The following is a 26,440-nucleotide window of genomic DNA, read 5'->3' as shown; positions in this document are numbered from 1 at the left end:
CCTCCGGACTGCTCTAGAAAAGGCCTGCGTGGGGGTGCCTGGGTGGCTCAGTGGGTTAAGCTGCTGCCTTCGGCTCAGGTCATGATCTCAAGGTCCTAGGATCGAGTCCCGCATCGGGCTCTCTGCTCAGCAGGGAGCCTGCTTCCTCCTCTCTCTCTCTGCCCGCCTCTCTGCCTACTTGTGATCTCTGTCTGTCAAATAAATAAATAAAATCTTTAAAAAAAAAAAAAAAAAAAGGCCTGCGTGGATAACATTCCTTGAATCAGCTGAGGTCGGGTGACCATCCCCAAACCAATGACTGGGACCAGTCGCGCAGGATGCACTGATTAGGCAATCCTGGGTCCCGTGGCTCCTATCTCCTCCCCTCCCCCCCAGCAAAGGGGCAGAATCCGCCCTACACGGAACTCAAGCAGGGCAGTCAGGGAGTTCCCCAGATGGAAACCAAGGTGCTGTTACCGGAAGAAGGAAAATGTCTTCTGGTAAGTGAAACAACAGCTGTCGGCCCACCCATCATACCTGTTCCTGCTGCCTGCGATGCCCCTTCCCCATTTTTTACCGCAACAGTTCTGGTAGAAGAGACAAAAGACTGAAAATGGCGCACATGTCTATGAACGTAAGAGATTGGCAAGAATAGTGGTTTTCAAAATGTGTTTTTATTTTTATTTTATTGTTTAAAAATATTTTAAAATATTAAAAATCAAATATTAAAATATCAAAAATATTTTAAAATTATTTTTAAAATTTTTTATTTATTTATTTTTAAAATTTTATTTATATATTTGACACAGAGAGAGATCACAAGTAGGCAGAGACGCAGGCAGGGGAAAGAGTAAGCAGGATCCCTGCTGAGCAGAGAGCCCAATGCGGGACTCGATCCCATGAACCTGAGATCATGACCTGAGCCGAAGGCAGACGCTCAACCCACTGAGCCACCCAGGCGCCCCCTTAAAATTATTTAAAAAAAACATTTTAATTTATTTATTTGCCAGAGAGAGAGAGAGGGCACAAGCAGGGGATCGGCGGCAGGCAGAGCTCCCGGAGAGTCCGATACGGGACTCGATCCCAGGACCCCCGGATCATGATTTGAGCCAAATGCAGATGCTTAACCAACTGCGTCACCCACGCATTCCTGAAAATGTGTGTGTGTGTGTGTTTGAAGATTTTATTTATTTATTTGACAGAGAGTGAGACACAGCGAGAGAGGGGAACACAAGCAGGGGAAGTGGGAGAGGGAGAAGCAGGCTTCCCGCAAAGCAGGGAGCCCAGTGCAGGACTTGGTCCCAGGACCCTGGGATCATGATCTGAGCTGAAGGCAGAGGCTTAATGACTGAGCCACCCAGGCGCCCCTGAAAATGTGTTTTTAAGCTCAGTTGCAGCACCTGGGCATTTGTTGGAAATGCAAATTCTCGGGCCCCACCCTTGATCTCTCGGGTGTGCCCAGCATCTGTGTTTTCTCGAGGCTTCCAGGTGATGCTGCTGAACCGGTAAGCTTGAAGAGCCCCCGCTGAAGATACTAATATTCACACACAGTGGGAAGCTATTGGGCCCTCCCGGTTCCAGAAACCCTGTTTCTAGAGGCTTAGGCTTTGAAGAAGAACAAGGTGTGCATTAGTCACAAAAGCAGCGATCATTTTTCTGGTGACAAACTTAATCATTCAGATTGTTTCGTGCCATGGCTCCTGTGGCTTCCGTTCCGTTAGCACCTGTTCAACACTCTTTTCTCTTGCCTAGAGGCCAGAAGATGGCCGAAGATGGGATTTTCCAGCCCCTTTCCCTTTGAAGTTATGTCAGAGGGGGCCTTTGGAGGGGACACTGGAGAGAATTTGATTCCCTTTCCGAAACATAAACGGGGAGAAATGCAATGAGTGAGGCCTTTTTTCCTTCCCCGTTGTTCTCATCTGGAGCATGGATGTGATGCCGGCAGGCGCATAGCCATCTTGAAAGTAGGAGATGAAAATCGGTGTGCTCAAGACCCTGCGGCAGGAGGGGCGCCTGGGTGGCTCAGGCGTGTGAACGTCGTGCTAAAAATGGTGCGGGGGGGGAAAGCAGAAATACTGCTGGACAGCCCCCGTGGCCCTGACTTCTTGTCTTGGGAGAAAAACAACTCTCTTTTGTTTAGTCCACTGTATGTTGGGCTGCCTATTACTTTCTACCAAATGCATTTGCTTTTTTTTTTTTAAGATTTTATTTATTGATTTGACAGACACAGATCACAAGCAGGCAGAAAGGCAGGCAGAGAGAAAGAGGGGGAAAGCAGGCTCCCTGCTAAGCAGAGCAACCAATGGGGGTCTTGATCCCAGGACCCGGAGATCATGACCTGAGCCCAAGATAAAGGCTTAACCCACTGAGCCACCCAGGTGCCCCTCCTTTTTTCCCCCCCCAATTAAAAATTTTATTTATTTATTTGAGAGAAAGAGAGAGAGCACACAAGCTGGGGGCAGGAGCAGAAGGAGAGGGAGAAGCAGGGAGCCCAACTAGTGGCTTGACTCCAGGATCATGAACAGAGCTGAAGACAGACACTTAACCAAATGAGCCACCCAGGCACCCCAGCCAAATACATTCCTAATACACATACACAGTATGTGGAGTCTATCTACTTTTCAGATCCTAAGAATAAAAAAGACAAATATATTGACTCCAAAATACAAAAAGAAAAACAAAATAAAAATTAATATGACTGTAAGATATAATATTAGAGTAGGATTATTAATTGTGAAATTCACTCTTCATGCAAATGCCTCTAAATATGGAAAGTAATGTTGGTTAAACTATCTCACTTTGCAAAAATGCAAAGTGGTGTACGTGTGGCGACTGCTTAGAAGGCTTGGCCCATAGCAAATTCAATGAATAGTAATCTAATAACTTGAATTACAAAACTAATGTTAAGATTTTCTATAACAAAAAATGGCATTAATGCAGGATATGAGTACATTAGAAAATGTTTTGTAAGACACGATGTGGGACTTCTTTCATTGTCAAACATTAAGTGTGCTTTTCAGGATCATTGTAGGGCATCACTAGAGTCTGATAACATCTATTATATTTTAAGCCAATTAAATATCCAAGCGCCTAAGATGAGAAAACTGCCACAGTGAGCTTTAGGAGCAGTTAAATGGAACGATTACTTTTTTTGTTTGAACATTGACCCTCTAGGGTAGATACTGTGAATTGTTCAATAGCGGTTCACTTCTTCCTCTAGGTTATTATCTTTCCATTATTTTGCACTGTCTCTCATAGCCAAAATGAATCATGACTGATAGATAGCTTTGTTTGATTTTTAAATTATATGCACGTGAACAAAATATTTTATTGATGGTGGTGGTTACACACCTGGATACAACTGCCCACACTCATAGAATCGTGCACTTAAAATGGGATGAATTATATGGTGTATAAATTACATCTCGAAGAAAGCAGGGTAGAAAAGGAAAAAAAGAACATTTTAAAAAAATGTAAAGAAAAAATATCTATGTGTATTAGCATTCTCCAAAGAAACAGAATCAATAGGAGATGTGTGTGTGTATTACTATATTATAGTATATGTATGTAATCTCTTTATATAAGGAATTGGCTCACAGTACTGGAGGTTGGCAAACACAAAATGTACAGAGCCAATGTCCTCGTTCAAGTCCAAAGGCCAGCAGGCTGTAGTAGACCCAGGAGGAGTGATGTCCTAGCTCAGAGGCTATCAGGCTGGAGCGTTCTTATTCAGGAGCGAGTCAATCTTTTACTTTATCCATACCGTCAACTGATTAGACGCGGCCCACCACATGGTGGAGGCAATCTGCTTTACTCAATCTACTGATTTAAATGTTAATCATATCTAAAAACACGCTCACAGAAACACATAGGATAATACAAAAGGGAAACACAAAAGGAGGCTCTTTGTGTGATATGCCTGTAAGCTTATTTTTCTTTTGTCACTGGAAAAGTTATCTATATGTATGAAAAATATCCAAACTGTAACAAAATGTTGTATAATTAAAAATAAAATCCCTAAAATTAAAATGAAAAAGTCCTAAAATTAAAAAAGGGGGCTGACTGCCTCAGTTGGTGGAGCATGTGGCTTTTAATCTCAGGGTTGTGCGTTTGAGCCCCACGTTGGATGTAGAGATCACAAAAAAGAAAATCTTTAAAAAAATGGATAGATGAAAAATATAAACAAATAAACAAATAAATAAAAAAAGTCCTAGACCCTCTGACCAGAGTCATTCATCATTCCTGATTTCTCATTTTGGGAACATATTTTTGAAATATATTATGCTTGTACAAGCATAACTCTGTGTGTGTGTGTATGCTTGTGTGCTTTGGAGATATTAAGCCCATGTGTTAAAATAATTTGTTCTAGAACAAGACACTACATAGCCCATGATCCCAAGCCTAGCCTGAAGGACACAGACAAGAGAGGTCCTTGCAAAGCGTAGAAAGCCTTCTCCTTCCTTCTCTGATAATAGGGTCATGCATGAGGTTGGGAGCCCTTGTGGGAAAGGGAGACGTGATTTAGAACAGCAGGCTTCAAACCGGGGTGTTGGTGCCCCTCGGGAGCCTCTTAAAGAGAGTTTAAGAGAATCACTTTATAGCTCCTCTGCTTCTTTTTATATCTTTCTTGCCAGATTTTCTTTCCCACTGCCCTCTGCCCAGTACCCCATCTATCCATTTACGAGAGTCACACTTCTCCCCTTTGTTTTGTTTTTTAAAAAGATTTTGTTGGGGCGCCTGGGTGGCTCAGTGGGTTAAAGCCTCTGCCTTCGGCTCAGGTCATGATCCCAGGGTCCTGGAATCGAGCCCCACATCGGGCTCTCTGCTCTGCAAGGAGCCTGCTTCCTCCTCTCTCTCTCTCTGCCTGCCTCTCTGCCTACTTGTGATCTTTGTCTGTCAAATAAATAAAATCTTAAAAAAAAAAATAAAAAGATTTTGTTTTTAGGGGTGCCTACCTGGCTCAGTCAGTAGAGCATGGGATTCTTGATCTAGGGGTTGAGTTTGAGCCCCACACTGGGTGTAGAGATTATGTAAATAAATTTTATTTTATTTTTTTAAAAGATTTTATTTATTTATTTATTTGATAGAGATCACAAGTAGGAAGAGAGGCAGGCAGAGAGAGAGGAAGAAACAGGCTCCCTGCTGAGGAGTGAGCCCGATGTGGGGCTCGATCCCAGGACCCTGGAATCATGACCTGAGCCGAAGGCAGAGGCTTTAACTCACTCTGCCACCCAGGTGCCCCATGTAAATAAATTTTAAAAGTGTGTATTTGAAGATTTTATTGGCAAAGAGGACCAGGTAAAACTTCTATTGTTCACGGCTTTTAAAAAATAGATGATGGTAGAAAACAAACTATTATGGTATTGATATTCTGTGGGGAACATTTCAGAGCGAAGAAACTGTTTTAAGATGTCAATATATATGATGTGCCAACATTACATCCTTTCAGCTACTTCAAAAATGTAATTTAGGAAAAAATGTGCAAGTATCTATACAGTATGTTGAAAGTGGCTTAGTCGGTTAGGGTCATGATCTCAGGGGCCTGGGATGGAGCCCCAGTCGGGCTCCCCCTGCTCAGGGGAGAGTCTGCTTCTCCTCTTCTCTTTCCCTCTACCCCTCCTCCTGGCTTGTGCTTGCACACGTGCGTGTGCATGCTCTCTCTTTCAAATAAGTAAATGAAATCTTTAAAAAAGAAAATACCTTGAGAAAACAAGTGACTGAAAAGCTTGAAGACAATTAAGAAGCAGAGAGAGGGAGCCTGGTGGCTCAGTTTTCTGGCTTAGCATATGGCAATGGGGGAAGAGAAAATCAGAGACTGAAGGCCCGGAGGGGGAAGAGAGTGCCACGGAGGGAACACTAGGGAGGAGGGCCTTAGCCCACACCTGATTCTGACCAAGGGAGGGAGGGGGGTGGGCTGTACTCGGGCGCTGCTGATGAAAGACAGCACAGAGGCATGGGCAGGCAGAGGGCAGGCCCGGGGAGCACTCCCAGGACATTCCTGCATGCTACCTGCCATGGGGTAGATGATGGCTAGGCTTGAGGTGACCCTGTGCTGAGAGGTGTACGGGCAAGCCTTGGCTGGGCCTGGGTGGAGATTGTAGCAGAAACTTCCGGAAGTCTCCAGTGCTGGGCCAAGGTGGAACCCAGCCCACAGCATATACTTGGGCAGCAGATGCTGGGAGCAAGCCCTGGGATGGATGGGATCCAGCCAGGTACCCCCTTGGAGGATACCCACCCATCCCAAGCTGAAGACCAGCCTCCAAGCAGGGTCAACACGGTTATGCAGACACTGCACTGCACAAATGCACCGGGCTGAAGAGGGCTAAAATTCAGTTTTTGCTCTGGTCCAGAAGGAAATTTTTTCTAATTTGCCTTTCAGAGGGAAACTTCTGCAAATTTACATAAAGACACCCCCCATCCCCTGCTGCCACAGGCTGGGGCAGATGGCCTACAAAAATGTGTATAAACTCAACATTCTTTAGTTTCTTTTCATAGTGGGAGCTCGCTCTGGGCTGTAGTCTATAGGCAAGGTTCAGCCTGTAGACATACATGGTTTGGTCCATAGAAAAATGTTACATAAAAATCTACATTTCCTATTTCCCTTAAAAAAATAAAACCCAGAGGGCACCTGGGTGGCTCAGTGGGTTAAAGCCTCTGCCTTCGGCTCAGGTCATGATCTCAGGGTCCTGGGATCCAACCCCGCATTGGGAATCTCTGCTCAGCAGGGAGCCTGCTTCTTCCTCTCTCTCTGCTGGCCTCTCTGCCTACTTGTGATCTGTGTCAAATAAATAAATAAAATCTTAAAAAAAACAAAAAAAGTAAAAAAAAAAAAGACCCAGAGAGGTGCCTGGGTGGCTCAGTCATTGAGCGTCTGCCTTTAGCTCAGGTCACAATCTCCCTCTCTCACTCCCCCTGCTTGTGTTCCCTCTCTTGCTATGTCTTTCTCTGTCAAATTAATAATAATAATAATAATAATAATACCACCCAGGAATAAATGATAGCTCTTCATTCCCACATGGCAACCAAATGCTGCTGCCAGTAGATAAGTACATGGTCTCCATTTTTCCCCAGCCCCCACCATTCCCTATTGTCTCCAGCTAGCTGGGTTCACTCATTTGCTTTACCTTCTTGACCCCTATATGAACCATTTGTGTTCACTACTATGTTTGTGCTCACTACTATGCTGTGCTATGCCTTGCTTTCCTCATTCAGTCATCTCTCTCAGATATGGTTCTCTATGTAGAGAGTTGCCTCATCTTTTAAATGGCTATGGTGACCGTTTGTACGTCCCTTTGTGTTCTTACTTAGAACCTTCCCTATTAATGATCATTTAGGTTGTGGCCAACTTCTTGCTGCTACAAATAATGCTGTAGGGAATATAGTGATATCCTTACTCCTGCTTTATTTAAAAAAATTTTTTTTAAAGACTTTTTATTTATTTCACAGAGAGAGACAGATCTCAAGTAGGCAGAGAGGCAGGCAGAGAGAGAGCAGAAAGCAGGCTCCCCACTGAGCAGAGAGCCCAATGTGGGGCATGATCCCAGGATCCTGGGATCATGACCTGGGCCGAAGGCAGAGGCTTAACCCACTGAGCCACCCAGGTGCCCTGTTGCTCCTGCTTCAGACATAGATGATAGTGTACCAGAATGGGCTTATATCTGCTCCAGAGAACCAATTGTTCAAAATTCAAGAATTTTTTTTTTAAGATTTTATTTTATTTTTTCCCAAAGATTTATTTATGTATTTTAGAGAGAGAGAGAGCCAGTGAGCATGAGTGTGCATGTGCATACACAAGTAGGGGGAGGGGCAGGAGGAGAGGGAGAGAAGCAGACTCCCTGCTGAGCACAGAGTGGGGCTCTGGGGCTCAATCCCAAGACCCCAAGACCGTGACCTGAGCGGAAACCAAGAGTCGGTCGCTCAGTGAACTGAGCTATGCAGGTGCCCCTAAAGGTTTTATTTTTAAGTAATCTCTATACTCAACATGAGGCTCAAACTTAATCTCAAAACCTGAGATCAAGAGTTGCGTGCTCCACGGACCGAGCCAGCGAGGGGCCCTCAAAATACAGGAATCTTGAAGAGCCAGTTGTTAAAATGTAGGTTGCTTAAAAGCAGCTATGGTAGAAATATTTCCACCACGGGAGCTGGCAAATGCTACAAATCAGGATGTTTTCCCTGTCCTGGAAAGCCCTTCACGGGCACATCACCGCCAAAGGGGAGGCTGAAGCGGTCCAAAGGTCAGGAGTCAGAGGGCAGGGCCAGTTCGCACCAAGAAGTCAGAACAGGCTTTGGCCAGAGAGGGGGAACTTGTAGGTCAGGGAAGGAATTGAGATCTGGACAGCTGATTGACTTTTTCCCAAAACTATGGGCCCTCTGAAGTAAAACCAGGGCTCTATGAGGGTGGGGATTTTTTTTATTTTTAAGATTTTATTTATTTATTTGACATAGAGAGATCACAAGTAGGCAGAGAGGCAGGCAGAGAGGGGGGCGGGAAGCAGGCTCCTTGCTGAACAGAGAGCCCGATGCGGGGCTTGATTCCAGGACCCTGGGATCATGACCTGAGCTGAAGGCAGAGGCTTTAACTCACTGAGCCACCCAGGTGCCCCTTTTTAAATTTGTTTTAAAGATTTTATTTATTTATTTATTTTACAGAGCGTGGGAGAGAGAGTGAGAGCACAAGCAGGGGGAGCAGCAGAGGCAGAGGACAAAGCAGACTCCCTGCTGAGCAGGGAGCCCAACGAGGGACTTGATCCTAGGACTCCGGGATCATGACCTGAGCCAAAGGCAGATGCTTAACCTACTGAGCCACCCAGGTTCCCTAAGTGTGGGGTTTCTTAGTCATATAAGGTGCTGGCCAATCTTGCTTTAATACCCAACACACTGGTTCCTAGGACAAGTGCTATTGCCTAGAGCTCAGCTCAGAGATTATGACACAAGCTCAAAGATTTTTCCCTTGATTGCAGTAGTGATCAAATCAGAAAATGAATGCAAATATTTGGGAAAGCGTAAAATAGCCTCCCAAAATATTAGGTGAGTGTTAGGAAATGCCCGAGTAGTGATTTCCGCTGCAATAATCACCACCCTCACAAGGGAAAATCAAACCCTGCTTGGTCCCGGCCCAGTAAAGTGGCAGCATGCAATGCTTCGTCCTGGCCCAGCCTTGTTGGCCGTCATTTCATGCCCCCAGGAAAGGAAAGACACAGGGTTAGGAAAAACAGAAGGTCTCCAGCATTATCGATGACCGTATTCGTGGAGATTAAAGAGGCAGTTTGTCCTCATAGGATTGTGAACTCGGTGATTTTCACAGCAGGACTCAGCCACTTTGGGGGGTAATGCACATTGGACATGAAAATGTCTAAGGCAGGTGTTTCTGATTCATGACTCTCTTTTCTCATCAGATCTCGGTGACTTTCCATCCAGGTCCTGGCACTCTCCCCCCTTGGTCCTGCAGACATCTAGATAGGTCAAAGAATCTGCCCCCCCCCATTTCTTCCCAGATTCCTTCCTCAAGGGTCCCCCAGCCCCTGCACTGGTCACTGCTAGGAGCTCGCCCATCCTTCCCTCTTCGTTTCTTCCTTCCTTCCTTCCTATTTTCTTTATTTATTTGACAGAGAGACACAAGTGAGAGAGAGAGAACACAAGCAGGGGGAGTGGGAGAGGAAGAGGCAGGCTCCCCGCTGAGCAGGGAGCCCGATGTGGGGTTTGAGCCCAGGACCCCGGGATCATGACCTGAGCCGAAGGCAGATCCTTAATGACGGAGCCACCCAGGCGCGCCATCTAGCAGTTCTTTCTTGATGTGTGACTTGTACCCCCCATGCAGTAGGGACTTGACAGCAGGCCCGTGCTGGGGGAGAAAGCAGGCGTCGAGTTCAGCAGCTCCCACCCGAAATCAGGGCCGGAAAACCAGACTACAGCTTCTCTAACCACTCAGAGAGAGGCTGCTCCAGGGGTGCCGTCGGCTGGGGTTCCCAAATGTGAGTTCACCGTGGCTTAAAACGTCCCCCCACATGATGAGATGGAGGCAGGGGCAGTGCCTGATGAAGGCGGCCCCTCGAGAGGGAATGAGCACTGTGTGCGGTTGCTGGGTGTCACAGGCGGAGCTTGGCTTCCTTCCTGTCAGCCACAGGGGCACACACATGGCGGAGAGAGCAGAGGCAGGAAGGGAGGGACACCCCGACTCCATGGCCCTGCAGAAATCAGGTTAAAATGATGCTGCGAGGTGACGTGGTTTCCGGACAGCCCCATCCCCTCTTGTTCTTATCCTACATCCAACTTGGTGCTTGAACCCACAGTCCTGAGATCAAGGGTCACTTGCCCCACTGACTGAGCCAGCAGGCACCCTGAAACTAAACTGTTTTTTAATGTCAAGAGGTATAGAGACCGGTGAACAGTGTAATACATCATTAAGCAAGAAGCAACAGTCCTAGATCCCTTTTCCTTTTCAATGTAACAGCATGAAGCGTCCAGCTCAGCTCTCCCCACTTTCAAATAACACCGTCATGGAGTTGGCATTCTCCTGTCGCAGCAACGGCGAACATTCTTCACATTCTTTTTTTTTTTTTTTTTTTTAAAGATTTTATTTATTTATTTGACAGAGAGAAATCACAAGTAGATGGAGAGGCAGGCAGAGAGAGAGAGAGAGAGGGAAGCAGGCTCCCCGCTGAGCAGAGAGCCCGACGCGGGACTCGATCCCAGGACCCTGAGATCATGACCTGAGCCGAAGGCAGCGGCTTAACCCACTGAGCCACCCAGGCGCCCCATTCTTCACATTCTTAACAGGGCATTTGGGGCCACTCGGGATTCTGATTGGAAAGCCGTGCCCTAAACTTGTTTCAATCTATCTTTGATTCAGAAATGCTCTGATTATTTCATAGCAGGTGCCGTAATTAATGACGGTGATCAGACTGAATGAAAGAGGAAACTAATAAACCCTTCCCTGGCCACGTTCATAAAAGAGAAGAATGCTAAAAGGCACTAATGGCTTGATAAGGAGCTCTCACCTCCTTGGGGCTTTCAACCTGCAGTCACACCCCGAAACATCACCCCGACTGTCACGTATGCCCAGAGTTCCCGACTGAGTTCCTCCTAGAAAATAGAGCCTTCAAACTGCATGAGGTTGAACCCCAAGAAACATGGACTGGTTTAAAAAAACAAACAAACAAACAACCACTTTGCCCATAGACTTCCCAGTCGCATGGTCTTGTAATGGATTGTTGTGTTATGTTATTTTTTCATGCTGTTTTGTCATGTTTTACAGTGTATTTTATTTGTTTGTTATCTACCTTATAAGAATGAAAACTCCGAGGTCAGGGGTCTGGTATTGTTCCCAGCAAGTATTCATAATATGTTTTTGGAATGAATTAATGCATGATCTCTTTAATATCAAAAAACCAAAGCATTTAAAGAAAGAAAAATCTGAATTAAAAAGTGGATTATTACAGTGAGAAATAGGAGACAACTGAAATATGCTTGAGTAGGGGAATGGTTCTGTACATTACGGTATATTCACGTTTTGGATTATGGGATCATTTAGAACATGTTAGGTTGAATGTAACAGAAAATCTAATACTGACTGGCTGAGGGAATTGCCGGAGACCATTGTTTCTCATCTTGCAAAAATCCTTGGCAACATGGGCTTTTGGTTGGGTTTGGTTCAGGGGCTTGATGTTTTTCCTGAAGGATAAGGTGTCTTTCTTTCTTTCTTTCTTTCTTTCTTTTTTTTTTTTTAGAGACTTTATTTATTCACTTGACAGAGAGAAACAGTGAGAGAGGGAACCCAAGTAGGGGGTGATGGGAGAGGGAGAAGCAGGTTTCCCATGGAGCAGGGAGCCCAATGTGGGGCTCGATCCCAGAACCTTGGGATCACGACCTGAGCCAAAGGCAGGCGCCTAACAACTGAGTCACCCAGGTGCCCCAAGGACAAGGTTCCTTTCAATTTGTCTGGTCTTTCTCCTTCAACAGCAGCTAAACACAGAAGATCGCTTCCAATTCCATGAGCCCAAAGTGCCCGTCAAAGCTACAGCAGTTAGGATTTTATTTTATGATTTAGTTATATTCAAACAGGGAGGGAGAGAGTTCCTCTTCCAGATGTCCCAGAAAATCGAGCCTCTCACTAGCTTAACTCGAGCCCAGTGCCCATCCTTGACCTAAGAATGAGAGCCAGGAGAATGGCTCACACGGATTTACCTGGGTCTATGCCACAGGCCCGTTCCTAGAGCTGGGTGCCCACAGCTTTCCATAAGGTAGTACAGAGGAAGGGTGGTGTCTAGAATGACAATTCAAGCATTTTCCAAAGAAAATGGAACAAAGATACGATCTATTTTCCATGGTTAAATGATTACATTGATGTAAAAAAAATACAAAAAATGAAAAACATCACACACTATTTTCTACAGTTGCATATGTATCCATGTAAATACATACAAAGAATTCTGGAAGGATCTACTGCAAACTTACAGTAGTGGTCATTTTGGGGGAGGGTCCCAAGATTAGGAATTTTAGTTAAAGGGCTGTTTTATTATTATTATTATTATTTTACTTATTATTATTTTAAAAAATAGGGCTATTTTAAATTTTACCTAGAAAAATGATCCTCAATCACGGGAATTCTGCCCTCCCACACGAAGCAAAGTGTCCAGATATTTTTGGTTGTCACAAGGGGTGTGGGGGCAGTAATGCGGGGGAGGGGGAAGGGCTTCTGGCATCTGGTGGGTGGAGGCCAGAGATCCTGCTGAAAACACAGGGAGCACAGAGTCTTCTTCACAACCGAAGAGTTGTCTAGCCTGAACTGCCAGTAGTGCCGAGGACGTTGAGACACCCTGGTCTGTCTATCCAGAATGTTATACTTTTTTTTTTTTTTTAAGATTTTATTTATTTACTTGGCAGACAGAGATTACAAGTAGGCGGAGAGGCAGGCAGAAAGAGAGGAGGAAGCAGGCTCCCCTCTGAGCAGAGAGCCTGATGCAGGGCTGATCATAGGACCCTCAGATCCTGACCCGAGCTGAAGGCAGAAGCTTTAACCCACTGAGCCACCCAGGTGCCCCCAGAATGTTATACTTTTTATAAGGAGATGGGATTCAAGTTTTACTTGTATAGTGACAGTTGATTTTATTTTTATTTTTATTTTTTTAAAGATTTTATTTATTTATTTGACAGAGAGAAAGATCACAAGCAGGCAGAGAGGCAGGCAGAGAGAGAGCAGGAAGCAGGCTCCCCGCTGAGCAGAGAGCCGGATGTGGGGCCTGATTTCAGGACCCTGAGATCATGACCTGAGCTGAAGGCAGAGCCTTAACCCACTGAGCCACCCAGGTATCCTGATTTTTTTTTTTTTAAGATTTTATTTATTGGGGCACCTGGATGGCTCAGTTGATTTAGCGACTGCCTTCGGCTTGGGTCATGATACTGAAGTCTCAGGATTGAATCCCACCTCTGGCTCCCTGCTCAGCAGAGCGTCTGCTTCTCCCTCTGACCCTCCCCCTTCTCATGCTCTTTCTCTCTCAAATAAATAAAATCTTTAAAAAACATTTTATTTATTTGACACAGAGAGAGAGACGGACAGCGAGATAGGGAACACAAGCAGGGGGAGTGAGAGAGGGAGAAGGAGGGATCCCAGGACCCTGGGATCATGACCTGAGCCGAAGGCAGAGGCTTTAACCCACTGAGCCACCCAGGTGCCCCACAAGTTGATTTTTTATAAAAGGATGTCGTGGAGGGGCGCCTGGGTGGCTCAGTGGGTTGGGCCGCTGCCTTCGGCTCGGGTCGTGATCTCGGGGTCCTGGGATCGAGTCCCGCGTCGGGCTCTCTGCTCGGCGGGGAGCCTGCTTCCCTCTCTCTCTCTGCCTGCCTCTCCATCTACTTGTGATTTCTCTCTGTCAAATAAATAAATAAATAAAATCTTTTAAAAAAAAAGGATGTCGTGGATGCCATGATGTGGCGTCCGTGTACCCCTGCAGGACCAGTCATTTATTCCCCCAGCGGAGGCCGGGAGTTGTGGCTGCTGATGACTCACAGTTCTAGTGAATTCTTCAGAAATTGCCCTTAGCTTAAAGGAAGCTGCTCTAAGATGACAAGTCCTCTTCAAGGGCAGCCTTTATCCTTGAGAGCCCTCAGCACTCTTGACACGGTGAGACAATACTTCTTTGTCCTGGGGACCAGCCTGGGGGCGGTGGGGTGCTCAGCAGCATCTCTGGCCTCTCCCCACTAAACACCCAGGAGCACCCCTCCTGCAGCAGCAACAACCAAACTGTCTGCAGACATGGCCGAGTGCTCTCTGGGGGCCAGATCGGCACCCTCCCTGCATTAAGGACCACTGCTGGGTCCAATGCCTGGTTGATACAAGGATACAAAGGCCAGGCTGCCAGCCTCCCTTCTGGAATTGTCTGAGGGCCATCTCCCCTTTATGGCCCCACAGCGGGTAGGCTGAGGCTTCCACTGCAATTGCCTCCTAATTTGATTTCTCCCTCGGCACCCCTACCTCCCCTCACCCCTTCACAGGTGTCGTTTGCAAGAACTCTTCCCAGTAAACCGTCTACCTGCAAACCTCCCTCCCAGAATCTGTTCCCTGGGGCTGAACAGGTTCAGGACTGAGATCAAGGCAGCAGAGGGCTTGAGTGACTTCTGGAAGGAACCACTGCCTGTAAGAAGTAGAGCTAAGACTGCAGCCTGCCTCCTTATTCCAGAAATGGTCTCAAGCATTCAGCTTCACAACCTTCATTTCACATTCGGCTCCGCTGACCCCAGAGGGAGCCTGGCTTTCCCACCCCCACTCCTACCCCATGTGTGTTTCTGTAATTGAAGGAGTAGAAGAAAAATGCATAGAATGTGAAACCTAGTGGCATTACCTCAATTCCTTTTTCTTTGTTGCTCCTGAGCTACATACCTTACAGACAAGCTTGTCTGCAAACTTTCAGCCAGCTGACAGGCAGCAAGTCCAAACATGTAGACATTTCAACTGCAGGTAATTAACACAACTGCTTAAAGGCCTCTGTTCAGAAAATGTTTTCCTTTGGATAAAAATATGGATGTCAGATGAAAGGCCCATAGAACCATCATGGTTGGGATGAGGTCATTGCTCAGTTGGGAGGGCTCATTGCTAACAATACCGGACAGTTAGGGATGTTAGAAGGCCTTGGTCTGTTGTGAGAGCTCTTACAATAACAAAATAATTAATAATAATGATGATATACCTTATTTTAATCATTATATGGTATATACTAATAATAAGCATTAATTAAGCCATTGCTATATGCCAGGCCAACATGTTTTATATATACATATTAAAAAAAATTTTTTTTAAAGATTTTATTCATTTGGGACTCCTGGGTGGCTCAGTCAGTTAAACGTGTGCCTTCAGCTCTGGTCATGATCCTAGGGTCCTAGGATCGAGTCCCACATTGGGCTCCTTGCTCAGCAGGGAACCTGCTTCTCCCTCTGCCTGCTCTTCCCCCTGCTTGTGCTCTCTCTCTGTTAAGTAAATAAATAAAATCTTAAAAAAATATTTTATTCATTTGGCAGAGAGAAAGTGAGCACAAGTAGGGGGAGCAGCAGGCAGAGGGAAAGGGAGAAGCAGGCTCCCCCCAAAGTGGGGAGCCCAGTGTGAAACTCAATCCCAGGACCCTAAGATCACGACCTGATCAGAAACCAAGAGTCATGGGGCACCTGGGTGGCCATCGGCTCAGGTCATGATCTCAGGGTCTTGGGATCAACCCCCACATCGGGTTCTCTGCTCAGCAGGGAGCCTGCTTCCCCCCCCTCTCTCTGCCTGCCTCTCTGCCTAGTTGTGATCTCTCTCTCTTTGTCAAATAAATAATCTTTAAAAAAAGAAAAAGAAAAAGAAAAAAAAAACCAAGAGTCAGATGCTCAGCTGACTGCACCACCCAGGTGCCCTCCTGTTCATTATATCTTAAAAGGAAAACATAATTACAGATTAGTGATGCATTTTCAAGCACTGAAACTGGCAACTTTCCTGTAACACATAAGTATATTATTCAACTACGGATCCTTCAAGTGTCCCACTTCTTTTTCCAGCCGTGTGTTATACGCAAAGAAGCAGGGGCGTTGATCCTTTACTCAGTGTTTAACATTCTGCAGCACAGCCATCTCGAGGAGTGTTGCAAGAACTGGAACTGACTTTGTCACGGGTCTCTGTGCTCAGAAACCCTGACTTGGGTTTTGTATTGCTTTGTTTTTGCTTTACCACTGCCGGGCAGGATCTGATCAGGTTGAACTTCCTGTAGTATAATTCACAGAAAAGTTATTTATGGCTTCTTAATCTTCCTGATCTAAAGTAGCAACTTAGGGTAAAGGAAGAGTGTGCAGAGGAAGTGGAGCACAGAAAAGAAAAAAGAAAGAAAGAAAGAGAGGAGAAAGAGAAAAGAAATAAAAGCCCAGGGCAATCATCATTTATGGGATGCCCTTTATGGGAAGAAAGTGTTCAAAATCATAGGCTGCGTTAGTGTATTGTATTTAATGTCACATTAAATAGATTTTATCGATTTATTAATGTTATATTAAAATTTTAATTTATGTAATATAATTTAATTTATATAATTATTAAATTTATTATTGATTAATTTATCAATGTCGCATTAAATAGATTTAAAAATCTAACAGAAGAAGTTAAGAAGCAAAATAACACTTAGTTCAGAGATTGAAAACTTGCTCCCTCCCTTTTAGGTACATTCAAGAAGTTTAGTCGAGTGGCCTGGAGTCCCACTGCCTGGGTCTAAATCCTACTCCTGCCATTTCCTAGTTTACTTGAATTAATACACGTAAATGGCTTAGAAAAGTGCTTGGCTCTTAGTAAACACTCATAAATGTCATATAATAATAATGTGATTATAATAATAAGTAATAATAATTTTAGCTATCATTGTTTTAGAGGGATACTTCTTTTCCTCGAATTTCAATTCAACTCAATCACACATAGGCTTAGTCCTTTCTAGGTGCCCAAAGTTGTGTTCCATTGGATAAAACTCAGTTGTGGATAACATCAGGCTACATTGTGTGCTTGGGGTTGAATCCCCTGGAGCCACCTTTTTTTTTTTTTTTTTTTTAATTTATTTATTTATCTGATAGAGAAAGCAGGAGAGCACAAGCAGTGGGAGTGGTAGAAGCAGGCTCACCGCTGAGCCGGGAGCCTGACGCAGAACTCGATTCCAGGACCCTGGGATCATGACCCGAGCCAAAGGCAGTCGCTTAGCCAACTGAGCCACCCCTGGAGCCACCATTTTTATGTGTATGTTGGGCCAGTTGTATGTTGGGCCAGGAGAGCAAGCAGGCCCAAGAAGACTTTGAATGGGGCGCCTGGGTGGCTCAGTGGGTTAAGCTGCTGCCTTCGGCTCGGGTCGTGATCTCAGGGTCCTGGGATCGAGTCCCGCATCGGGCTCTCTGCTCAGCAGGGAGCCTGCTTCCTCCTCTCTCTCTCTTTGCCTGCCTCTCTGCCTACTTGTGAGCTCTCTCTGTCAAATAAATAAATAAATCTTTAAAAAAAAAAAAAAAGAAGAAGAAGAAGACTTTGAATGATCAAATGAGCACGTGGTATCTAAACAGTGATGAGTGTGATTACCATGGTTCGTTTGCAGATAAAACAGGAAAAGATTCCAAATCTCCTATGTTAAAGGGTTGAATAGTGTCCCTCAAAAATTCATATCTACCTGCAACCTGAGATTGGGACTTATTTCCTATGGGAAATAAGGTGTTTGCAGATGTTAGCAAGTTAAAACAAGGGGATACTGAATGAGGTTGTGCCCTCAATACAAAATGACTAGTATGTTGGTATGTTGGTAAGAAGAGAGAAATTTGGACAGAGAGGCCCAGACAGACAGTGGAGAAGGCCACGTGAAGATGGAGACACAGATTGGAGGGATGCGTCTACAAGCCACGGAACAACAAGGATTCCCAGCACCAACCAGAAGCTAATGGTGGCTGAGAAAGATTCACCCTTGCATTCTTTGAAGGGAGCACAGCCTGCTGACACTGTGATTTCTGTCTTTTGGCTTCCAGAACTGTGAAAGAAGAAATTTCTGTTGTCTGAAACCACCAAGTTTATGGTCATTTGTCACTGCCGTCCTAGGCAACTCACACTCATCATAAGAGAAATGAAAATTAACATTATACCGACAGGCCATTTCTAACCTTCCAATTTTTATAAAAGGTTTTATTTATTTATTTGTCAGAGAGAGGGATCACAAGTAGGCAGAGAGGCAGGCAGAGAGAAGGGGAAGCAGGCTCCCCACTGAGCAGAGAGCCTGACATGGGGCTCAATCCCAGGACCCTGAGATCATGACCTCAGCTGAAGGCAGAGGCTTAACCCACTGAGCCACCCAGGTGCCCCTAACCTGCCATTTTGATAAAGATCAAAAAGTCTGATAAATATGGGTTGGGGACTTTTTTTTTTTCTTTTGTACTTTTTGAATACTGCAAACTGAATTAAAATTTAAATTTAAAAAATGAACATATTGGGGTGCCTGGCTGGCTTAGTCAGTGAAGCACACAACTCTTGATCTTGGGGTTGTGAGTTCAAGCCCCACACTGGATGTAGAGCTTACTTTATAAGAAGATATATTAAACAAATAAATAATATTTTAAAAATTAAAAAATTGAGGCACCTGGGTGGTTCAGTCATTTAAGTGTCTGGCTGTTGATTTTGGCTCAGGTCTTGATCTGAGTTCCAGTCATGAGTTCAAATCCCATATTGGGTTCCATGCCCAGCATGGAGCCTACTTGAAAACAAATAATTAAGGGGCGCCTGGGTGGCTCAGTGGGTTGAAGCCTCTGCCTTCGGCTCAGGTCATGATCCCGGGGTCCTGGGATCGAGCCCCGATCAGCAGGGAGCCTGCTTCCTCCTCTCTCTCTGCCTTGCCTCTCTGCCTACTTGTGATCTCCGTCTGTCAAATAAATAAATAAAATCTTTAAAAACAAACAAACAAAAAACCCCCCAAATAATTAAATAAAAAGAAAGGAAGGAAGGAAGAGAGAAGTGGACAAATTCCTTTCACTAACACATATTTTTTTGCACAGCCAGTGAGCTAAGGTTGGGCTTTAATTTTTATGTTTTTATTTTTTTAAAATTTTATTTATTTATTTATTTATAAGATTTTATTTGTTTATTTGACAGACAGAGATCACAAGTAGGCAGAGAGGCAGGCAGAGAGAGAGAGAGGGAAGCAGGCTCCCTGCTGAGCAGAAAGCCCGATGCGGGACTCGATTCCAGGACCCTGAGACCATGACCTGAGCCGAAGGCAGCGGCTTAACCGCTGAGCCTCCCAGGTGCCCCGGGCTTTAATTTTTAAATGGTTGGGAAAAAAAAAAAATCTAAAGAATAACTTTTTTGACACATGAAAATTACATAAAACTCAAGTTTCAGTGTCCGCCAATAATGTGAATTGAAAGTCAGCCACGCTCATTCATTTGTGTTTTGGGCCTACAGTTGCAGAGCTGAGACACAGAGGAAGAGGCGCCACAAAGCCTAAAATATTTATTTGGCCCTTTATGTAAAGTTTTTAGATTCCTGTTCTAATGATGATGATGGTAATGATGACGATTTTTAAGATTTTATTTATTGGGGCACCTGGTTGTCTCAGTCGGTCTGCCTTAAGCTCAGGTCATGATCCTGGGGTCTCTATCAAATAAATAGATAAGATATTTAAAAAAATGTTTATTTATTTATGAGAGGGAGGGAGAGAGGGAGAGGCACAAAGAGAGAGAGTGAACATGAGAACAGGGAGCAGCAGGCAGAGGGAGAAGCAGGCTCCCCGCTGAGCAGAAAGCCTAATGCGGGGCTCGATCCCAGGACTCCGGGATCATGACCTAAGCCGAAGGCAGAGGCTTACCCCACTGAGCCACCCAGGTGCCACCTAGAAGAGGCTATTTAATATTAAATGGGTATCCTGTCAGAACTTTTTTTTTTTTTCTTTTTTAAGTAAACCCTACACCCAATGTAGGGCTTGAACTCATGATCTGGAGGTCAAGGGTCACATGCTCTACTGACGGAACCAGTCAGACAACCCCCCCAAGAGGATTTTTCTCTTTTTAGGACTTTTAAAAATTAAACAGCTCATGAAAAACTCCAAAGTAAACTAGGTATGTTCTTGCTTCTTCCTAAAGAACATTAGAAAAGCCAGGGCTTCTGTAAACTTAAATTTAAGACCTTTGCCCCACCTGTCTGGGTCTTCCTGTTCTTGAAGCTGGCGAGGCCGTCGGAATGAGAATGGATTCCAAGCCCCTTTCCCTTACCTTATTGAAAATTTTAAGTATTTGATGTTAACAAAACACCAAAATGACCTAGAATGACACTTAGGTTTTACTAAAACTGAATCAAAGCTTCCTGTTTTTGTTGTTTTGATAGTGGGCAGAGCAGTTTATCACCAAAAGAACAAGTTTAAAGGGATACCTGATCCCTTGAAAGTTCAGTGCTTGGTTTATGAGAGAAAACAGGCCCATGTAAAAAGTTAGGTTGTAATAGGACGATCAGTAGCTGTATTTTTCCATACTTTTGGACAATGATCCACAGTAAAATAGAAATTTTATACTATGACCCAGCATACATGTGTTTACACACATACTGAAATAAACTCATTGTTTTTGATATATGTCATTTATTTTTTTATTTTTATTTTTTTAAAGATTTTATTTATTTATTTGACAGAGAGAGTAGGCGGAGAGTCAGGCAGAGAGACAGAGAGAGAAGCAGGCTCCTGCTGAGCAGAGAGCCCGATTCGGGGCTCGATCCCAGGACACGGAGACCATGACCTGAGCCGAAGGCAGCGGCTTAATCCACTGAGCCACCCAGGCGCCCCGACATATGTCATTTAGTGCATTCTGGTACTTTCTATGTTGTTCCATCATTTAAAAAAATATGTTGTATTTATTTATTTATTTAAAGATTTTATTTCTTTAAGTAATCTCTATACCCATCCTGGGGCTCAAACTCACAACCCTGAGCTCCGGAGTCACACACTCACTCCACTGACTGAGCCAGCCAGGCGTCCCCCCGCTCCCTTTTATTTTCTATTCCATTTTGGTTTAGTCTAGTCTGCTTATAAATAAAATATTACTCATAACCCAGAAATTAATTTTATAACCTACTAATGGGTTGAAGCCTGAGGTGTGAAAAAACACTGGTCTATATTCTTGAGGATCGTGGTCAAGCAGAATGGCCCCAGGAAATTGTTTATTTTTTATTTGGTTTTATTTTAAAGATTTTATTTATTTATTTGACAGAGAGAGATACAGGAGAGAGACAACACAAGCAGGGGGAGAGGGAGAGGTGGGCTCCCCAGTGAACAGGGGGGTCCAATGCAGGGCCTGATCCCAGGACCCCAGGATCATGACCTGAGCTGAAGGCAGTCACTTAAATGACTGAGCCATGCAGGCGCCCACTTTAATGGTGTTTAAAAAAACAGGTTGTAACTAGCACAGCATTGGGCAGGAACTAGAGCTGCCGGTGACAACTCTCTCTCTCTCATGTGTGCGCGCGCGCACACACACACACGCCCCTATCCCACTATTTTTTTTTTTTAAGATTTTATTTTTAGGGCACCTGGGTGGCTCAGTGGGTTAAGCTTCTGCCTTCGACTCAGGTCATGATCTCAGGGTCCTGGGATCCAGCGCCGTATTTAAGCAGCCCCAGGGAGCCTGCTTCCCCCTCCCCCTCTGCCTGCCTTTCAGCCTACTTATGATCTTTCCCTTTATGTCAAGTAAATAAAATATTTTAAAAATATTTTATTTTTTAAAAGATTTTATTTATTTATTTGACACAGAGAGAGATCACAAGTAGGCAGAAAGGCAGGCAGAGGGGGAGGGGGAAGCAGGCTCCCTGCTGAGCAGAGATCCTGATGCGGGGCTCAATCCCAGGACTGTGAGATCATGACCCAAGCCAAAGGCAGAGGCCCAACCCACTGAGCCACCCAGGTGCCCCCAAATATTTTATTTATTTATTTATAAAGATTTTATGTATTTATTTGACTGACAGAGATCACAAGTAGGCAGAGAGGCAGGCAGAGAGAGAGAGAGGAGGAAGCAGGCTCCCCACTGAGCAGAGAGCCCGATGCGGGGCTTGATCCTAGGACCCTGGAATCATGACCTGAGCTGAAGGCAGAGGCTTTAACCCACTGAGCCATGCAGGCACCTCCAAAGATTTTATTTTTAAGTAATTTCCACACCTAAGGTGGAGCTTGAACTCACAACCCGGAGACCAGGAGTCTCACATTCCACCGACTGAGCCAGTGAGGAGGTAATTGGCCATGCTTGAGCCACAATTCCCTCTCCCAGAGTTGGTCTATAAGGACTGAAGGTGGATGAATAACAGTTTACACAGGAAAAATATGGGTAATATTATCCAGAGAAGAGGAGGGCTACCTAAGCACAGTAGAGGGGCACGTGGCTGGCTCAGTGTGTAGAGCATGGGGCTCTTGATCTCAGGATTGTGAGTTTAAGCCCCATAGTGGGTGCAGAGTTTACTTAATAAACAAAATAAAATAAAATGAAATAACACATATAGTAGAGATGTGCACAGTGTGATGTCTGAGATGACCTAAATGATCTAACTGGTGTTTAAGATGACTGAGGCAAAAAGATCAGGAGGGATAAGTACGCAGGGTTTTGTTAACAGTAGATCTCTAAAAGGCAGGATTGCCAGAAAAGCGTTCACATTTTACTTTATCCCCTTCTGTGTCATTTGCACTCATTACCACAAATGTCTTGCTTTTAGAACCAAAATATTTTAAAAAGCAATAAAAAATTCTTATCTTAAGAAAAAAAGTCAGAATATCTAGAAAAGGCAAATCCACAAAGACAGAAAGTAGCTTAGTGGTTGCCTGGGGCTGGGCGTAGAAATAGGGAGCAGGTGAGCGGTTCCTGGGTGACTTTGCTGGTTAAGCATCTGCTTTCAGCTTGAGTCGTTGTCCCAGGATCTTGGGATGGAGCCCTGCGTCAGGCTTCCTGCTCATCAGGGAATCTCCTTTCTCTTCTTGGGCTCTAGGATGCAGGGTTTTTTGTTTTTGTTTTTTGAATATTTAATTTATTTATTTATTTGACAGAGAAAGAGATCACAAGTAGGCAGAGAGGCAGAAACAGGCACCCCGCTGAGCAGAGCCAGAAGCGGGGCTCGATCCCAGGACCCTGAGATCATGACCTGAGTCGAAGGCAGAGGCTTTACCCCACTGAGCCACTCAGGCGCCCCTATGATGCAGTTTCTAAAAACAGTATAACTTCGCCTGGCTCCAATCTTCCAGCCATCCCCAGTCTCCGTGGTTTCTGACAGCATGTTCTTGATCACATCCGCAAATTCTCTCAGTCCTTGGGAATGTAATTCATCAGGTTTTAAAACTTTGTGACAAGGTGAGTAAGGTAAGGAAGCCCCCAGAGCTGAACGTTTTTCTCAGGGCCTTCGAACCTCTCCCCTTTGTGTGTGATTCTCCCCTGAGTACTTCTCCTTTCGTCTGTGTTTACATTTTGTGATTTCTTAAAAGCGAGTTCCTAGGCAACAGAGAGAGCTGGGGTGGTTGTGGTGCCCCGGGAGCTAGGACTTGGGGACCGCACTGCTGGTGCAGTACCCCCCCCACCCCAACTATGCCGCTCCTAGCAGCAGATGTTCACACTTTAGTCTATCGAGCAACCTCTCCTCTTTCTGGAAATTGTGCCCCAGGTTTCCAGGGGGGATTTCCCCTCCCCCATTCAGTCTCTCTGGTTCCAGAGGGCTGACCCCCACCCTCGGGCTCTAAGAATAAGCAAGTGACTCAGCTCTGCCCGGACACCAGTCTGGCTCATCTCAGGCCCTGGGGATCGGCTCACAGATGGGCATGTGACCCAAGGCCGTCCAGTGAGAGTCGGTTCTGGGATGTTTACTAGAAATAATGGAAAACTATGATGTGACCAGATGTAGGGGTTGTATCTGCTAAGGGCCACTGTATGGGAAAGGCCTATCAAAGAATGAAACTCTACAGCATTGGTGATAGAGTGGGGAGGTTAACTGTCTTCCAAGAATGAAGCCAACACACAGGAAACAGACCAAGAGATGAAGGACAAGAGAGTCCTGACTCACTGTCTGGATCCATTCATACCTGAACTTGGTGCTACCTGTGACCTTTGCAGTCAGGTGAGCCTGTGAGGTCTCACAATCGGATTTGGGTTTCTTTCTTTCTTTCTTTCTTTTTTTTTTTTTTTAAGATTTTCTTTATCTGAGAGTGCAGGTGCATGAAGTTAGGGGGAGGGGGCGGGCAGAGGGAGAAGAGAAGCAGAATCCCCGCTAAGCAGGAAGCCTGATGACGATGACGGGGGGGGGGGGGGGGGGGGCTCTATCCCAATCACTAGCCGTTGAGAATCCTGATTAATACAGTGTCCTTGGCTGAGCTGGTTCATCTGTTATCTCTGTTTCCTCACCAGGAAGAAAAGTGGGGGGACTGATGAGGACATGTGCTGGGAATCAAATGAAACAATTTATTGAAAACCAACAGGGAAGGGTATAAAGATAATACTGATTTATACTATTGCTAACAGTGTTGAGAGTACCTACTCACTTCCCAACATCTTTTTTCGTATTAACAGAACTCCAGTTTCTATTCTAAGAGACGGCCACTTGGAGTAAAAGTTAAATTTCCCAGCTTCCCTTGCAAGTAGGTATAGTCACATGACCGAGCTCCAGCCAATGAGATGTGAGTGGAAGTGGGGGGGGGGGCGGTTCCAGAAACGAAAGAGTGTGCTCTCCTCTCTGTCGGCCTGTTTTCTGCTGCCTGGGTTGCAGGTGGGACAGATGGCGCTCCAGCCAGTACTGCGAGTCATGTGACTGTAAAAATGGCGACCTAGAGAAAGTCAGCCGACAGACAGAAACCAGGTCCCTGAGGAAAATGGATGCACCATACCGGCTCCCATGAGCTGACCTACAGACTTCTTCTACATCCTGAGAAACATCAACTCCAACTCACTTAAGTCCCTAGTTGCTTACGTGTCTCATACTTACATCCAGACCTGAGTCTAATCGACCGCCATTTTCCCTACACCGTGAGCAACACAGTGCGTTATAATTATGTTTTCCTTTTGGAAGTCTGATAGATAAAAAATGATGCAACTTTATCACTTCGAATTCATTTCTCCTAAGAGTAGATCTTATTTTTATATGATTATGAGTCATTTGTTCCCCTTTTTTTGTCTGCGAGTCGTCTATTCTCATTTATTTCTTGACTCCAGGCTCAGGCTGCCTCTTCTCTGTGGTTGTAAGATGGCTGCCAGCCGCTCCTGGCTTCTATGTCATGTCAGCGGCCTCAGCAGAGAGAGCACCACTTTCCTGGATGATCCAGCACGAGGTTGGGGTTGTCAGAGGAACAAGAAGACAAGCCACAGCCCGGAGGAGCCCATTTGCAAAAGCATACAGTAGTCACCCCTCATCCACAAGGGATACGTTCCAAGACTGCCAGTGAATGCCTAAAGCCACGAGTAGTACCAAACCCTATATTTACCATGTTTTTTCCTATACCTACATGTGATAAACTTTAATTTATAAATTAGACACAGTCAGGGATGATCAAAAATAACAATAATAAAGGGTGATTACAGCAACACACCATAATCGAGGTTATGTGAATATGGTCTCTCTCAAAATATCATATTCTACTCATCCTTCTTCCTAGGGAGATGTGAGATGACAAAATGTTTACCTGATGAGATGAAGTGAGGTGAATGACGCAGCCCTTGTGATGTAGTGTAAGGCTACTGTTGACTTTTTTTGTTTATTTATTTATTTATTTGACAGAAAGCACAAGTAGGCAGAAAGGCAGGCAGAGGGCTTGGGAGAAGCAGGCTCCCTGCTGAATAAGGAGCCTGATATGGGACTTGATCCCAGGACTCTGGGATCATGACCTGAGCCGAAGGCAGTTGCTCAACCAACTGAACCATCCAGATGCCCTTACTACTGACTTTTTTTTTTTAAAGGATTTTATTTATTCATTTGACAGAGATCACAAGTAGGCAGAGAGGCAGGCAGAGAGAGAGGAGGAAGCAGGCTCCCTGTTGACCAAAGAGCCTGGTGCAGGGCTTGATCCCAGGACCCTGGGATGATGACCTGAGCCGAAGGCAGAGGCTTTAATACACTGAGCCACCCATATGCCCCTAGATCACATTTTTTTAGAGCAGTTTTGGATTCAGAGTAAAATTGAGAGGAAAGTACAGAGTTCCTGGATTAACCTTCCTCCCCTACCACACATACTTCCCTTGCTATCAACATCCCTCACCAGAATGGTACATTTGATGATCAGTGAACCCTCATCGATACATCGTTATCAACCGAAGTCCATAGTTAAAATTAGAGTTCACGCTCGGTGTTGCAGAGTCTATAGGTTTGGACAAATATATAATGACATGAATCCACCATTATAGTATCATACAGAATTGCTTCACTGCCCTGAAAATCCCTGGTACTCCTCCTGTTCCTCCCTCTTTTCCCCAGCCTCTGGCAACCACTGATCTTTTT

The 26,440-nt window shown here is 45.0% G+C and overlaps 1 long non-coding RNA gene across 1 annotated transcript; it reads left to right on the top strand.

The window, feature by feature from the left end:
• The first annotated feature begins 385 nt into the window (after nucleotides 1-385).
• On the top strand, nucleotides 386-25,526 carry LOC131808145 (uncharacterized). The gene is made up of 3 exons (XR_009344694.1): nucleotides 386-479; nucleotides 24,523-24,590; nucleotides 25,162-25,526. It is a non-coding gene; the product is annotated as an uncharacterized LOC131808145 (long non-coding RNA).
• The last annotated feature ends 914 nt before the right edge of the window (nucleotides 25,527-26,440 follow it).

Source organism: Mustela lutreola, chromosome 9 (assembly GCF_030435805.1).
Source record: "Mustela lutreola isolate mMusLut2 chromosome 9, mMusLut2.pri, whole genome shotgun sequence".
In the NCBI taxonomy this organism is placed as follows: Eukaryota; Metazoa; Chordata; class Mammalia; order Carnivora; family Mustelidae; genus Mustela; species Mustela lutreola.
This window is presented reverse-complemented; position numbering and strand designations above follow the sequence as displayed.